The sequence below is a fragment of the Podarcis bocagei genome, assembly GCF_964188305.1.
Source record: "Podarcis bocagei genome assembly, chromosome: 7".
In the NCBI taxonomy this organism is placed as follows: Eukaryota; Metazoa; Chordata; class Lepidosauria; order Squamata; family Lacertidae; genus Podarcis; species Podarcis bocagei.
Genome location: NC_138132.1, coordinates 58,454,709 through 58,472,762, shown reverse-complemented (window position 1 = coordinate 58,472,762; position 18,054 = coordinate 58,454,709).

The window sequence follows — 18,054 nt, the reverse complement described above, 5'->3', positions numbered from 1 at the left end:
GGATAAATGAAAATATTCACATTGGACAGACACTTATTAACACTCCACTCTCCATGTTGCTCTTTAGACATCTTGGTTTGGCTCAGTTTCAAAGCAATCACATAGTATCGAATCTCTTGCTTTTATGATGTCATTCTCCACCTGCACTGCATTAATGGTAGGAATTTAGGCAACATGGTGAGGGAACGAAGTCTGCATTTGCATGTTCATAAGTATGCACAGAGACATCTCTGCATTCCAACTCCCTCCCCCCCCCCCACAAAGTTTGCTCTTGAATCTATTTGTCCCTTCAATCATTAGTGGATCTTCACGCTTGTTATATGTCAGCCAGCCTGGCCCTAACATTGTCTTTACTATATATCTGGATGAAAATCCTACCTTGGAGATGAAATAGTCACCCCATATTCTGCTCTGCAGTTTTGCTTTTCTTCGAAACCTGTTTGGTCCCTTTTCAAGAAATAAAAATACCTCTTGTTTGGTTTTAATCTATGAACCAGGGCAGGCTCCAGTTTCTGACTCGGGAATTGGGCTCAGAAACAACAATGCAGAGAAAGCCCTTTATGCTTCTCTTTTAGCTTGTTCCTTTATAGTGCCGTGTTTGGAGGTGGCCTTTCTGCTTTCCTCCAGAGTTATTTCCCAACCATCTCCCTTCACTTTATATTTTCCCTGGGACCTCTTGAAGAGACTTCAAACTGGGCTAGGAAGAGGGTCTCATTTCTATAAAAAAGACTATTTTGGTTCTGACCAAGCTGTATGATGGAAAATTTCTGGTTTAATGTGCCCCACTTGCCTCTAACATTATGATCTAAACATATCTGTGATGTATTTTATTACCTTTACCAAGGATAGTTCTCTGCTTCAAGGCATCTTCTACTTTTGAAGAGCTATCTGATCCAAATCTGGATAAAAGATAAAGAACCCGAAGAAGGGACATCTGTGAGGGCCTTGAAGTTGGCCATCCATAGTTAGAATTAGGATAGCAGCTTGAGCAGGCAAACAGGACACCTGGAGCTCAGCTACATTAGTAAAGAAACAATGATTCGAATGTGCTATAAACATGCAACACCAGATGGCGCAAGAGAGCAGAAAAATTTTATATGCGATTTTCCATAGGGCTTTCCCCCCTTTAGTTATAAAGACATAATTTATGACTTATTTATAGTGTTCTTCCCCCCCTGTGTGTAGATCCACCCCTGGTTACAGTATTCCCCACTAAGATAAGATGTATTGCATTTCTGTTTAACTATATCCTAGCTTTACATTCATGCAGATAAATGAGCATATGCAAATCTGTGCTCCTTTTTTTGGCAACTTATTCATCAATAGCAGCTCCCTGGGAAGAAGAACTGATTGTTAAACCACTCTGGAATGGTAGCTCAAAGGGGAATAGGGGCCCTCAACAACTCTCAGCTCCCAGAATTCTTTGCAGGACACCAGGGCTGTTTAAACTGGCATTCTGTTGCTTCAAATGTATGGTGTGAGTGTGTGGCACAGCAGGTGCATCACTATTGGGTGAGGGGTGTCCAGTGACAAAATTTTGCTCTCTCCTCATGCACTCACTGACACCACAGGAGGGATTGAGATAGTTCTATTCTGTTCCTTACGTCCCTGATACCAGGCCCTTGCTTTCCTGATCTCCACATCCACGAAAAGAATTATAGGCAAAAGCTGTGTAAACACTTTATCATTTATATATATAGATACCCTTCCAAATGCCGCGGATGAGGCAGAGCTACCAGGGAGCTGTGAGGCATCATCACAAGAGTGTGCAAACGCCTCCATCGTGACTAAAAATGTTGGATGTTGTAGGAGGTGTACAAATTTGCTTCTGACCTTTTATGAGAGATAGAAATGCTGACTCATTCCCTTCAGTGCCTCGGAGACACACATTCCTGCTGACTCACTTTTTTTTGCTTGAAACCCTGTTCTTCTCTCATCTACTCACTAATGACATTCTCCTAGATTTGTGTCAACTTAAACTTTCCTTTTCTTTAGAAGCTCGCCGTATGAGGAGAAAGTGGGTTACTTAAGGGACACGAATGGGATCAGTCTAGTGTTTGATAATTCAGTCAACAGGGGCATAAGAAGAGCCCTGATGGATCAGATCGCAGGCATATCTAGTCAAGCATGCATCAGATGCCTATGGGAAGTCTAGAAGCAGGACACCTACACCGCTGTCCTCTTCCACTGCTGTCCCCCAGTGACTGCTATTCAGAGGCTATGCTACTTCTGATTCTGGATGCAATTTGTAGCTTTTGCACTATTTCAGTTCAGTTTATTCAGATGTCTATCATCCAGTGCTAGCTTCCATGGATTTGTTTAATTCCCTTTTAAAACCAGCTAAGCTGGTAGCCATCGACACACTCTCTTCTAATCACCCTACGCTGGAGATGAGACAATAGGAATAATGTTGCAAATGCCTTAACTAGTTCATTTAGCTTTTCTCCGATAGGTCAATTGCTTTGGTTGTTAAATTTGCATACCCTGGTTCTTAGCAGTTTTTCAGCTTCTGAAAATGTTTAGAGCAAGCAATCCCCATACCCCCCCCCCCAAGAAACATTCCAGGCATACACAATGGCAATGATACAGCCAAACATCAAGCAGGTTCACAGAATAGTTTAGAGGTGATTATATCAGCTAAGCAGATTATAGCTGTTTCTGTCCAGCCACAGTAGGGTTGGCCCATCCCATTTTGCCACCTGAGGCAAAACGGGAAGGTGCAGCCACTACCCCCTGCCCTGTAGCCTTGCTTATTGGGGTTGCTCGATGGAGGCAGCTTCCGGTGATATCTCACGAGACTTCCATGAGATCTTGCTGGAAGCAGTCGCTGCAGGCACACAACTCCATGGGATTCTGCCACCCAAGGTGGCTGCTTTACCCCAGCTCATGGGAAGGCTGGCACTGATCCATAGAAACAGCTTTTCCATTGATCTGCAGAGTCTTTTGACTCCTGACACTGTGTTCTGCAGCAGCCCATGTTACAGTCTCTCTTACATTAAGGAGAGCGTGTTATCCAGAGCATACTGCTGCACTGGCATAGATGGGACCATTGAAATGAATAGTACCCAAAGACTCCAGTGTATTGAGGCATAAATGGCCAACCAGTGGCCTGAAGCCACTTTATCTGGCTCCCAGAAGCCCCAGCAAACTCCAATAGAGGTGTAAAAATGATGTCATTTGCAAGGCTAAGAAGCAACAAATGCTCTCTGTGTGTATTTCACTGTATATTATTACTGGATCGCTGTAATGGTGTGTGTGTGTGTGTGTGTGTGTGTGTGTGTGTGTGTGTGTGTGTGTGTGTTCATCCACAACCTCTTCATGTGTTGAAAGGTGTTGTCTATTCAGGAAATAATTTCTTCCATCTCCTTTCTTTGTCATATAAGCAAAAGGCAACAGGCTTTCTCCAGACTCAGGAGAATGTGTAGATTACTTGCCTGGCAGAGAGACAGAGCGCCACAGCAGGAGAGAAAAAGCCGCAAAATAAAGAAGGCTCCATCTCATTCCATTCTTTATCCAGCCCAGGTGTGGTTGTGTTAATGAAACTGGAGGGCTGTGATGGTGGTGGTTGGGGTAGTATAGTCAAAAATTATATCTGTGTTGTTTTTTTTGATACTGAAGAGTTTGGCAGTTCACAGGAAGCAGGAGAGATCTCATTTTGCAGGTGTTTAGAATAAAATATTCAAGGGGAGATGGGGGAAATTAAGGCAATTGGCACACTCTGTTGATCATGAAAGTGGTGCATGCAGGCAGAAAGGGATGTTTGGATCAGTGAGAGAACTGATCGTTGGATCAATATATCTTGCAATGTATTCCCAATATATCGGGCAAGGGATGACTATAAACTGTATCTCAGTGACTTGGTTGTTCCTCTGGCAAGACTGCAACTGAGATTTGGGAGTGGGGAGGGAGTACATGTGAACATATAGGGGTCCAGAGTGGCTGTCCTGCAACTGGGGACCATCGTCATCCATCTCCACGCACCTACAAACACAGAGGAAGTCTAGATGCTAATAGCACACTGAACCCAAGAGATCCTGGCATCAGAGTCTTTACTTTTGGGACAGAAAAGAGGGGAGGATGCTAATAGATCTTTCAGTCCATTACAGAAATGGCATTGTGATGATCTAAAGCAGGAGTGGAGAACTTCTTTTCCAGTTCAAGGGCCACATTTCTTCTAGGAGAACCTTCAAGGGACTGGATAACAGTGGTGGGCATGCCCAAAGGCAAAGGGGGCAGAATGATGGACATGACCCTGACAATAGGCTCCAATCCAGCCCCACAACCCACAAAACGTTCTTCACACACACCACATACATATTTGCCTTCTCTATCTAAGCACGTGAGGGACATTATCACAGTTCAAGGACACCTTCCAGCAGCAGAAAGCACTCAAGGAGGGTGAAGAGCAGAGCCAGTAGCCTGAAGAGAAGGTATGGACAGGGAGAATCCTGAGAACGAGATAGAGAGGCCATTGGGGGCCACATTTGGCTCCTGGGCCTGAGGTTCCTCACTTCTGATTTAAAGGTAACACAAGGTTTTGGGGTTGTTGAGCTGTGAGACAAAAAAGAGCTGAAAAGTGAAGAGCTTTAGCAAACAGTTGAGGCTCTGCTTCCACAGCAAATAGGAAATAATTCTATTATGGTGTTTTTATTGCCTCGTTACGATGGGGTAAACTTCAGTGCTGCCTTTTTATCGGTGCCATCTGCTTCCTTCCTGGCAACCATCAGCAATGGTTATCACCTGGTGCAATTAAAATAAAAGAGTTGCTTCTACATTAGGTATACAGTATTCAAAACTTGGATTCCTGGAAGGAAAACTTTTCACTCTGAAGGTCACAGGTAGCCAAAGAAAGCAGTGCATTCAGGTCATTTGATTTTTCTGGTTTGGGTCCCTGGATTTGATAGAAATTACCTTGTATAAGTACTTGATATCTTCCTTGTATAAGGCAACTACCAATGTTTCCATAGGCCTCAAAATGAACACATCAGCCCCTTGGGATCAAAAGGAGAGCCTCTGCTTTGGGTGATAGATGTTCTTGGAAGCATCATGGGAAGCTACCACATACCAGGTGAGAGTACTGGTCCATGTAGCCTAGTTCTGTCTGTATCAGGGGAGCCAATGTGGGGGTTATCCAGATGTGGTTAGACTTGCATTGTACTTGGCCATTGGGGCTGGGGTTGATGGGAGTTGGAATCCAAGAACAATCTAGAGGCCCATGGGTACCCTACTACTGCCTTACAGAAGGCAAGGCACCTACCCAGATATTTCCACTGATATATCCTACCCACTGAAGCTCCCCCTGGAAAGCTTTTCCTGAGGGTTAGGGGGCCATCTGGAGCAATATGTGATACAGTGTAGAAGGAAGACCAGAGAAATCTGTCTTACACTGAGTTGGGTGCTGGTCCATCAAACCCAGTTTTGTCTATGCTGACCGGCAGCCGCCCACCAGGATTTCAGAGAGGGGTCTCTCCCAGCCCTACCTGGAGATGCTGGGGACTGAAACATTGACCTTCAGCATGCAAAGCAGACACTCCATCCCTGAGCTACAACCCTCTCCCCCAGCTTAAAGGGAATCAGCAAAAACCAGGCTGAGTGGACCTGCTCTTCCAACGGTGGAAACCAACCCATAATTTTATTTGTTTAATCCAAGAGGGATACTCACAAATGAGCTTCTCTGAATCAGAGATGGATTATTAGCATCTGCAACCATGTGCAAATATAGATATATAAGCTTTCAAAATCGTTTGTGTGTAAGAGTGAGAGGGCTTGCTTCTGTGTGTGTGTGTGTGTGAGAGAGAGAGAGAGAGAGAGAGAGAGAGAGCGCTTTGTTTTTTAATTTCACTAGCACTGCTGGAGCAATATAAATGGTTGGCTTTCTTTGTTGCACATTGACAAGGCTTTTTCCAGCTTTAAAAAATCTGACACAGTTCCAACTTCACCTCTCCTCTCCCTCCCCCTTCCTCTCTGCCAGGGTTTCATGTTACTTGAATGAGAAGGATATATGATGGCCGAGTGTTCTGTATTCAGCTGTTAATCTGACAGCTTTTTCTTCTGCCATGAGAAAAGCTTTCAGCAATTTGGATGTGGTGCTGCGCTTGCCCCCACCCCCCCTTCCCTGTCACTGCCAAGAACAATGCTTCTGTTCAAAGGTATAGAATTGCTCTGTGTTTGACCTCTGCCTCTGCATAATGGATAGTGTGCATCGCAAACAGTCTATTTGGGTGCGTGCAGCTCAAGTCAAAGCAGTCGTGTAAATTACAAGAGTGTGCTAGTCAAGTGGGATGCAATTTGAGGCCAAGACGAGTCACGGCTGGGCCGGGCTGGATTGGTGGGTTCTTTGATTTTTTTTTAACCTAATAATAGCTCTTCCTTGTGAAGGGAGAGCTCATGTAGTATGGGTGCTATATAGGAGCTAGTGTGGTGTAGTGGTTAGAGTGTCGGACTAGGGCCTGGAAGACCGGCGTTTGAATCTGCACTTGGCATTAAAGCTCACTGGGTGACCTCGGGCCACTCACTGCCTCTCAGCCTAACCCACCTCACAGGGTTATTGTTTCTTGGGGGGGGCGGAAACCATGGCTCCTTGAGCTCCTTGGAAGAAAAAGTGGAATTCAAATGCAATAAAATAAGTAAGTGTAAACTGGGAAGTCACTCGCTCCAATCTTACCTCTGTCACAAGCCCACTTAGGAGACCTTAGTCAAGCCAACTTTCTTCTGGCATCTGTATTTCATATGGAAACAGCCCAGAAAATAGGCTGATAAGTGGAAGCTGGTCCATTAGGGCAAAAGGGAAAGTGCCCCACCAAACTCAGCCAGGCCCACCTTCTTACAACCAGTCCAGGGTCTGGTGCTGGCTGTCAACTTCCTCCTTGTTAATCTCAGTGTTGCCCTTGCAAAACTCAGCAGGACAATACTTGAATTCATTGGCTCAACCTTTCATTGACTTTAATACCACCTATTGTCCCTCTCTCTCCCTTCTGCCCTATCAGTCCCATTGTGCATTAGCCACCACTGAATGTATGGGTAACCAAAAGCATGGTTTTACCACATTTCCACTGTCAACTGAAGGATAATTTCCAACTGTCCCCATTTACTGCAGACAACACCTTTTTGCTTGTGCCAGTGCACAATAAAATAAAGACCGTGGTTGAGATCTCTGGCCAACTTCTGGGTAGGTTGCTGGTTGTTGAAATTATTTCTGAAGAATCCTAGACTAGGTGGACCTCCATCTGATTCAGAAGGGCATTCCTTGTGCCCTAAAGTAGTCTTCCCCAACCTGGTGCATTTTATACATTTTGAATTGCAATTTCCATCATCCCTTAGCATTGGCCATGTTGGTATGATGGGAGTTGAGTCCCCAAACTTATGGAAGGTCTGGAGAACCTTTAGCCCTCCCGATGTTGCTGAACTAAAGCTCCCATCACCCAGGCCATTGGCCATGCTTATCCCCATGGTAGTGAATGTGAGACAGCTGTAAAGCAGGACAGGGAGGAACCTGTGGCTTTTTGGGATGCTTTTTGGGATGTGAGGGCGATCTGGATGCAACATCTGTCACCCCATTGATCACCAGGGTTGATTTGGCTGATCTGGCTGGCTAGGCTGGTGTCTCCTTCCTCCCTCACCGCTCCATGTGTGTCCCTTCTGAAGCTGCGTGCTCGGTGGAAGAGGACGATCATCCCAGATAGAAGGAGTGTACCATTCCTCGATCAAGGGTATACGATAGCTGCGCTCCCCTGCTAGAACCTCCAAACAAGTTCAAGGTCCAGATGCTTTTTGGACTCCATCTCCCATCAGCCCCAGCAATTGGGGCCCATGATCAGAGATGGTGGTAGTTGCAGTCCAGCAGCATCTGTAGGGCTTCCCCACTCCTCTTCTAGACCATCTTAATTGGATGTGGGTTGTTGGAAATGGAGAAGCAAAGGAATCACACTCCTTTTACATCCATGAAACTTACTGGATGAACCAGGTATTTAGCCAAGCTTAAGTGTGGTTTGCAAACACTATTCTGCAAATAAGGGAAAAGAATCTGTGCCTTGCAAAACAATCAGTGAAAAAGTCTTTACGGCTGCTTGCTTCAAACAAATAAAGTAACAATAATAGCAGACTTTATGCTATCACCAGAGGCAAGGACGTTTTGTCCTCATGCTGGTAAATATCCATATCTGTTTTTGGAAGACTGTCTTAAATGCTTTGTTTATTTTCAGGCAACAGTCTTCCCCCGCACTCCTTCCGCCAGTTGATGAACTTTGTTAGTGTGATAACAGTAAAATCAGAATGTTTCTCTCCCCCACCCCAATAAAGATACAATACCCCACAAAACCTCAGCCCTCAGCTTTAAATTTACTTCAAAAACAAAGCACTTTATAGTCCTTATCCATCTGATGATCTGCTGGAGTTTGTGTGGATGATGTGTGCTGACATCCCAGTAATCTGTAGGGTTGCTGATGGCTATTTCCAGAGGCTTGTGCCCTGCCTAGCTTATTTCCCTTCCCTGAAAAAAAACAAAACTTAAGCAGAATAGTAAAAGAAAACCTGTGGAATTAAATGTGCAAAATTGGAGCAGTGGCACAGAATGAATTCAGGTTGCAGACCTGGGTGTGGTGCCTTTATTTTTGTAGTGCACTGTATACACAACCTTGCCCATGTCTTTAAAATGTTCCTCAGTCTTTCTGGGTCAAATAAATGACATGTCTGCTTTTCCAGCACCCATTTGTCAGCTATAGGGCTGTTTTCTGGAGCTGGACAAACTCTACCCACCAGGACTGACCACTGGATCCTTCTGGACAGGAGAGAGTATAAAAAGCTTCCTGTTCCAGCTAGGTGGCTTCATTTGAGCAACAAGGCCTTTCTGAGCTATGGTGTCCCAAAATCTTTGGTTCTGACTTGTGGCTTATCCTATGACTTCTGGTTCACCAATTGGGTATTTGACCTAGCTAATCTACATCTGCCTTCTTACTTACATCCAGCCCAGAGGGTGGCACTAATTGGTGGTTTTCTTCTCCTTAATTTCAGTGTTACTCTTGCAGAACTCTGCAGGAAAAAGGATGGAGACAAAACTAGACTTGGCTCCACCTGCCATTGGCTCTGGCACCATCTACTGTTGGGCTCCCTGCCTTCTGCCCTACCAGTCTCACTGGGCACCAACCACCACTGGATTGAATATGGAACATTTTACATACAAATTTTGGGCTCTTACCATTCTGCTCGGCCACTGCTGAGGTCCGTCTTCTAAAAGGATGGGAGACTGCACAGAGTCCTCTATCTAATAATTTTTGAAGGCTGCAGTGCTTCGTTGCTTATACAACACAGGCCTTTTACAGAACTCAGCATGATGAACGCCTTTAAGAGATGAGATGCAATATTTGATTCCTGAGTCTCTGGTGAAGGATGTGAAACCCCAGCAGCCTCTGAGACCAACTCAACCCCTCACTGCTTTCATCATAATCCTGGGGAAAAAAGAAATCAGGAATCCTGGGATAGGGATTTTTAGATTTAAAAGAAGCCCTGCCTAGATGCATCTACTTTCTCCCAAAGATATCTAATCCCTTACTGAGAAAGCAATAGACTTAGGAGCTTAAAGTCACGTACCTGAGGGCTGGCAGTTCCTTTCAATATCTTAGACTAAATGAAGTGTGCAATATTTGTTTTATTAGGGAGCAGAGGGGGGCTTTAGCTTACTTGAGGAGTTTTCTATATCAGAGCTGTGTAGGCTCGCTTTGGGCAGGGGGGAATTTGCCAAAACAACATGGTGGTTGGAGGAAAACAAGCATCCCACTCTTTGTTCCCTTTATGCATCAGACTTGGGAGCAAGCAAATGGGTTCTCAAGGTTTCTCAGTCTGTCCCTTGGGACGCTTCCCAGACCACCTGCCTCAATGGCCCTTGCCTTGCACCTTGAATGTTTCTGCCTGGTTCGAAAGTGCCCTTGAACTCTGATAATGCCACTTGCTTGCCTGGATGGAGGGCAGAGAGGGGCAGACAAGTGCATAGAAACTAGCCTCTTGTACAAAGGTAAAACATACACTTCTTGCTCCACCCAGTTTTGCCTCTGGTCCTGCTCACCATAGTCATGTGACCCTCAAAAGGTTGTCCAGAAGGGAATATGGCCCTCATCTGAAAAGTGGCTCTCAGAGGGGTTTAGCAATTGAATTGTCTGCCTAGGGAACTATGAGAATGGTAAAAGTAAAGTAAAACATATATATCCCCTGAACAGTTAAGTCCAGTTGAATTTGACTATGGGGTCCCCTCATGGGAGGGGAATAGGGGTCTCCTGTTGTCAGCACCCTTAACAAACCACAGTTCCCAGGATTCTTTGGGATGAAGCCATGACTATTTAAAGAGGTATACAGTGGTACCTCAGGTTACATACATACGCTTCAGGTTACATACGCTAACCCAGAAATAGTACCTTGGGTTAAGAACTTTGCTTCAGGATGAGAACAGAAATCATGCAGCGGCAGCAGGAGGCCCCATTAGCTAAAGTGGTGCTTCAGGTTAAGAACAGTTTCAGGTTAAGAACAGACCTCCAGAACGAATTAAATACTTAACCCGAGGTACCGCTGTAATACTGTTTTGAATATATAGTGCAGACGGGATCTTACAATCCACTCATGCTGATGCCACTGATCCAAACTTCAGGTTTCCCTTCCTCCAGTCTGAATATTCACTGATTCTATGAATACCAATTCGATGAAGTTGTGGTCCCTCCCTGCCTTCTCCTTGTTTAAAATCTCCCACAACAGCTGCACAGGAAACTTCCTATTCATCTTTTAAAATTTATCTTGACCCTAGCTCCCCATATCAGCTAGTTTGTAGCTGCTTGTTGACTATTATCTCATGTGCTTTCCTGCACAAGATACTCAGGGAGTAATTAAAATAACATCACTTTCTACTTTTGATGCCTACCACCTGTACTCTTTTACTTCTGGGATTTCTCTCAGAGGAAGAAGAGAGAAAAAGATTCACCTTTTGTAAAAAAAAAAAAATGCACTGGAAAAGAAAATGTCTATAGTTTTGGACAGAATAAATATATCAGTTCATTTCTTGACCATAGACCTCCCCACATTTAATATGCAAATGCTGGCATTTAGGGGGATCTTTGCTCATACTTTGGCTGATGGGCATTGGAGTCCAACAACATCTGGGGGGGGGCACAGGATCCTTCAGCGCTGGTCTAAAGCAGGGCTGGAGAATGTCCTGCAGACCTCCTTCCTGCAAGCAGAAATAAGAACATTTGGGAGGGGTTTCCTGGGTGTAGTTGCTTTAATTATTGTTGTTACTGTAGTTGGCAGGGTTGCTCTTGTTGTTTTGCATTCTTGGGGGTGGGCATTTGAAAAACTCATACCTACCTGCGCTTTGTAAGTGCCACCATCATGCCGGCATCTTTTTACTCCTAAGAACAGAAGGATGTCCGGGTTTCCCATTCTGCCATCCAAGGAAATGTGGACATGTTTAAGGGGGTGTGTTCAGTGTAAGAAAGACGGAGCCGATGTAAACAGGAACTGAGCAGGAACAGTAAACAATCCCTTGTGCAAAGCAGATGATGATGATGATGATGATTACATTTATATCCAGTGCTGGTACTCACCATGAAGTTATTACAGTAATTGCCACACCTTTAACCAGTGCTTTTCTTCTTGGGGGGGGGGGGGGAGAAGGTGCTGGTACTGCATACCCTTGAGTGTCCTCAGTAAAATAGCATGGTTTATATGCTACCTTTCTTCCAAGGAACTTAAGGCGGTTGCACAATTCTCCTTCTCCTTGTTATATCCTCACAACAACCCCGTGAGGTAGGTTAATGTGAGAGGTGGTGACTGGTCTAAGATAAGCTTCATGCCAAGTGGGGATTTGAATCTGGTTCAGAGCTCTAACCATCGTTTTTTGAGGGGATGTTTCCTGCAGCCTTTTGTAGGCCCTCTTTTTTCCAATGGGCACAAAACATTCCAGGTTACATAGCGCACAGTTTTCACTGGGCTTTTTAAAAGCTTGATTAAATTTCCGATTTTAATATTTTTTGGGTTCCCCTGAGCATGCTGATCCTGTTTCTCAGTGGCCCAGTTTGGGCTACAATCCTGTCTGCACTCTGCACCTGGGATTGCTATTATACGGAGTCATGATAGAAGAGGGGAAAAGAAAAGGCCTTTTAAGCAAAATGTTTCCCATATATTTTCATGAAAATGCCAATACGGTTTTTAAAAAACACAACAAAGCAGAAGGTACATTTAGTTCTCTCAGTATTTATCCCCTTTCCTTTTTTGCGATATCTCAACTGTGCTTTTCTGCTTGTGTTGTTTACATCGCAGTTTCTTCTGAGAAATGTATAATTTAGATAATGACAAATACAGTCTTCTCTAGCCACAGGTCCTAGAAGAGAGAAAACATACATTTTAATGCATTCAGTGCTAGTGCATTATCTTTCGTAAATAAGGCCGTCTGCTTGCGGGAATTGTAATTATTTGCTCGTTCAGAATGTTGATATGGAAAATAATGTCTTTTACTCCTGGGTCATATGCCAAAAACTGTAATTCTCTCTCTCCCCCCACTTTCCTGTTCTATTCATTTTTGGCTGGTGGGGGTGGCGGAAGGTATAAAAACCATTAAATCTTAAATAACAGCCTCTCTCATCTAATTGTGTTGGGGGAGTATCAAGAGCTGCCTGTATTTCTTTTGGCAGTTGCAAACTTGTAAACAAGGTGGACAGGTCCCTATTATCAAGAACAAGAAAGCACAAAGCAAACTTTATGAAACATTTAGTTGTGCAACAAAGTTGCGGTGCTCAGGGGTCTGACCTTGGTGCTTTAGAAAGGGGAATTGATTCACTGGAACAAGTACAAAGCTAGTTTTTGGTGCTAAATGTAAAATGTGTGTGTGTGTTTGTGTTTAAGGAGGAGAAGAAAGAAAGAAAGAAAGAAAGAAAGAAAGAGGAAAGAGAGAGAGAAGAAGCCAGCACTGAATAACATCTGCCTTGTAGTATGCCTTAATCAGCAAAGTGAAAAATGAAAGTTTAACGATCGACTACAGTGGCTTCTAAGTGAAGGATAAACAAAGGATGAAAGAATTTCCTTGCATGGTTTGTAACTGATGGCAGGAAAAATGTCAAGAACCATCTGCCTCAGACTTATCCAAACTGTCATCAAGTATTCTAATCCAGTCAAACAAGATACAACTAGGACGAACCTATGTAACTTGCTGAAGGCTTATCAAAAGAGTTGTAAATAAAGAAGGAAGAAGAGGGAGCAGGGAGGGAAAGACACACACACAGAGGCCCTATCAACTGAATAACCACAGATTGCCGCCAGATTGCCGACGGCTTTGAAATTCAGTCCCATTTCTCAAGTCTGACAAACTGTACTAAATGGTAAAATGGATTTTTATTGCTTTTAGCCATTTTCATCCCAGCTGCTACCGGTGGGTGGGGACCCTTCCCCCCACCTCGTCCAATGCGTGAGAAGATTCCTTGACTTGCCCCTTCTCCTCACCCCCCTCCACCTATTTGTCAATTTCAATAATGCACAATCACAAATTATAGACACTGTAATGAGGCTTAAAAGGGGGATTTCCATCCTGATGGGGTGGAGAGAAGGAGGGAGCAATGGGGTTTCTCTCCTCCCTTTCCATCAGGTTCCCAAAACACTTGCTAAATTTACCCATGACTTGATACAACTTTATAATGGGAATGGATTATAGCAAGATTTCAGATGCATCTCTCAAGGAAAAACAAATAGATATTCTCCATTTTGTTTTCTTGAATCTGTACAAAGTAATCATTGGTTACGTATTTGGCTGGATGTGGCCTTCTAAACATCTCTGCTTGGCCCCCAAGACACTTCTTTGATTGTGCTTTGCACTTTCCTTGAGTGTTTTGGGCTGACTAGAATGTGTCCTTGAACTCTCACAATGCCTCTTGTCTGCATGGTTGGAGGACAAAGATATGTGTGGAGAAACTAACCTACCACACAAAGGTAAGATTTCCTTGCTCTGCCCACTTTTATCTGTGGTCCTGCCTGCCATGTGTGGCCTCCCAAAAAGTGAATATGACCTTAGGGCTGGCAAAGTTTCCTCAACCCCACTTTATTGGGTTAGCTCAGTGTCGGTGCAACTGCTTGCATGTAAATAATCAACCAATGGTGTCTTCAGCTAAGAGGGTTGTGTCGAATAGGAAATAGAAGGACCTCTATCTGTAGCCCTGGAGAGCTGATTCAGATAAGCGATGAAAAAGGAATAATAGTAATATAGTTGAGTGTTGAAGGCAAAGCTGCTACATGGGGCCAAGCTATTAAAGAAGCAATACCCTTAGGACTTAATTCTCAGAGTGACTTAGCAATTAATCCTTCCTCCCAGAGTACTCTGGAAATTGTAGCTCTGGGAGTGGAATAGATGTCTCCTAACAACTCTCGGGACCCTCAGGGACCAGATAAAAGATCTACATTGGCTTCCAGTACATTTCCGAGCACAATTCAAAGTGTTGGTGCTGACCTTTAAAGCCATAAACAGCCTCGGTCCTGTTTACCTGAGGGAGTGTCTCCACCCCCATTGTCCAGCCTGGACACTGAGGTCCAGTGCCAAGGGCCTTCTGACGGTTCCCTTACTGTGAAAAATAAAGTTACAGGGAACCAGGCAGAGGGCCTTAGTGGTGCCTGCCCTGTGGAACGTCCTCCCATCAGATGTCAAAGACATAAACAACTACCTGACTTTTAGAAGACATCTGAAGGGAAGTCTTTAATGTTTGATGTTTTATTGTGCTTTTAAATCTGTTGGGAGCTGCTGGCTGGGGATTATTATTATTATTATTATTATTATTATTATTATTATTATTATTACCAGACAAACCTTGAAAGAAATCCTGCCTTTAACCACTGTGAGAACAGGGTTAGATGGGCCATTGGCTGCATCCATCAGGTTCCTCTTATGTTCGAAACCCTAGCGCTTCATATCTGAAGCGTATGAATCTGGAACCTTCCAAAGCCCTGTATAAGGGAATTTTTAATGTTTGATGTTTCATTATGTTTTTTATATTCTGTTGGAAGCCACCCAGAATGACTGGGGCAGCCTGGGTGCAGGGTATTATTTATTTATTTATTTATTTATTTATTATTGCAAACTACAGTTCCCAGGATCCTTTGGGAGAAGCCGTGACAGTTTATTTTTTTTAATAAATTTTTTTTATTGATTTTCCAAATTTTATAAAGACATAACAGACACAAATAGACAAAGACAAAAACATGCATAATTTCAAAAATCTTACTTTCATAACCTTGTTCCTTGACTTCCCCCCACCCCCCTTCAAGCATCCCAATTTCCATAATTATGTCAGCAAGTTATTATTTCTCCTCTTCACCTTCTTAATATAGTATTTTTTATAGAAAATTTAGATTCTTTCCTAAGTTGGACTCAGGTTCCCTTCCATCGATTTCCCAGTTTATATTAGATAAAATACGTATTAATTAAACCGAAAAGTCATGAGTGTTATTAAAATTCTGTTTCCCCCCCCCCCTCCCATCCCCGGTTTCCGTCCCTTCCCAAATACATGTCCATAATAACAGTTCTTAGCCTGGGTTCCTCACGTCCGAGGCCTTCAAATCTCTTTCAGTCCCTCTCCCCCGGTCTTGTTGGTAGTCCTTTATGTTGGTCAGTAAATCTCGACGAAGTTCTGTCTCATTCAAATCAAATCTTCTTTCCACAAGAGAACTTGAAAACCATTGCTGCAAAAGATCCACAAACCCTTCATCTTCGAAATGGAGGCCCCAGTCATATTTCTTCTTTATTTTAAGTTCCTGTATTCCAAGTGCTCTAGGGGCCTCCTCCTTCATCTTTCGCATCTTTCGCAGATTTGTAATCCATGTGATCCAAAGGTCTTCTTGTTTATACTCCACTAGTGTAGCTTCCTGGTTGGTACTTTCCATCTGTACTTTCTCCTCTCCTTGTTTAGTCTTCAATTCTTGAGATATCTCTTCCAATTCAGCTGTGGATTCTTTCGAAGCCGTGACAGTTTAAAGTGGTGTCATATCCCTTTAGATGTGTAGCACTGCTACACAACAGGTCAAAAGCAGAACACCACACAGCAACATGGCTTCCCTGGCTTATCAACAGATAACTCACATTTCATTACTCTGGCAGAAGAAAGGGAAGCAACAGGCTCTTAAACTGGCCAAAACCATCTCCCTCCCACACAAAAATATTTCCAAGATTGATGGATAATAGAAAGCCAGACTTGCAGTACAGATCCCTCCACTGAGATATATGTGTATTTTAATAAAACACGACACACCAATTGAGATTTGCAAACACCCTGATAAAGTTATGCACAGAAGGTCAGGTGGAACTCAGATGGAACAATTGGTTATTTCTGCCTCACTTTGTGCTGCTTAGCAAAGTTTGGGGAAATGTGTAGACGTGCTGTGCTGCTGACGGGCAAAAGAATCCTAACAACAGATTTCTGTTGGGATTTGTGTCCATACAGTCTTGCTTTGAACAACTATGGTTAAAAAGGCATAGGAATAAATCAAAATGGTGTGGTTTGTTCATTTGTTTTATTTATTCATTGCATTTATATCCCACCTTTCCCCTCTAAGAATTTCAAGCTGGTGTACACAGTTCTCCCCTTCCTTATTTAATCCCCACAACACCCCCGAAAGCTAGGTTTGGCTGAGAGGCAATGGCTGGCCCAAAGTCACTCAGTAAGCTTCATGGCTGAGTGGGGATTTGAACCCTGGTCTCCTAGGTCTGAATCCAGCACTCTAACCATTACACCACACTGGCTCTCTTGGGGGTTTAGTAGTTATAGGGTGGTTTGTATCTTCCTTTTATGCTTTACAGAGCTGATGTGCCTGCGTTTCACAGAGTAGATTAACTATTGACCCCTCTTCCCAGGGAACTCTGGGAATGCAGTTCTGGGAGGGAACCGGGGGCCTCCTAGCAACTCTCAGCATCCTTAACAAGCCAGAGCTCCCAGAATTCTTTGGGTGAAGCCATGGCTGTTCAAAATGGTGACACAATGCTTGAAATGTGTGGTGTTTATGTGGCTTTAGTTTGATACAACTCCTTACGAGGGAGAACTGATTTCTGCAGTGAGACAGACATTCCCAGGGTTTGCTGAGATCAAGTGCCACCGTTTCAGATTTGCTAATGAATTCCATTTCAGTGGTTCATGCTCTTGGACTTCTTCCACCTTGCCACAAATTATATAAATGAAGATGTCCTTTAAACAATTGAGGAAGAAATGAACATTATCAGTGTGGAGGTAGCTAATACCGTTTTATCATCCAGTTCAGCTTTGCTTTATATCCTTAAAATGTTCTTGGCGGGGCGGTCATCTCATGAAAGAACTCAGAAAGCCGCTAAAATCCCCTTTCCTCGTTAATTTTAATTGGCTTGAAAAATAGTCATCTGAAGCCTGCCCCAAAGAAACAGGTGTGCCTGGTTATGCCAGTTCTAGATAAAATTTTAACTAATGTTTGCACAACATTAAAAACTGAATTGTGGAAACTGCCTTTCTGTTCTTCTGGCCTCTGGAATGCAGCAGATGTTGCTAGCCAATGAAATGGTAGATGGAGAAGGGCGAGTACAGTGGTACCTCGGGTTACAAACACCTCAGGTTACAAACACTTCGGGTTAAAGACTCCGCTAACCCAGAAGTAGTACCTCGGGTTAAGAACTTTACCTCAGGATGAGAACAGAAATCGCATGTTAGTGGTGCGGCGGCAGCGGGAAGTGGTACCTCAGGTTAAGAATGGTTTCAGGTTAAGAACGGACCTCCGGAACGAATTAATTTCATAACCAGAGGTACCACTGTATATACATTATCAAGTGGTTAAACATTTTCTGGCCTGGAACATTTATGGTTGCTGGTGGGGGTGGCACTTTAAAGATACAGGATGCAACTAGGGCCCCTATATAATATGTACAACCAAACATAAGACCCACAAATGTTTGGATATACTTGCAATTAGGTCTGGGGGAAAAATTCAATTCACATTTATAGGCAAACCTACCCAATCCCCATTTTCCAGCACAATGTGCAAAATGAAACATGGCCATCCTTTGAAATCTGCACTTCTCTG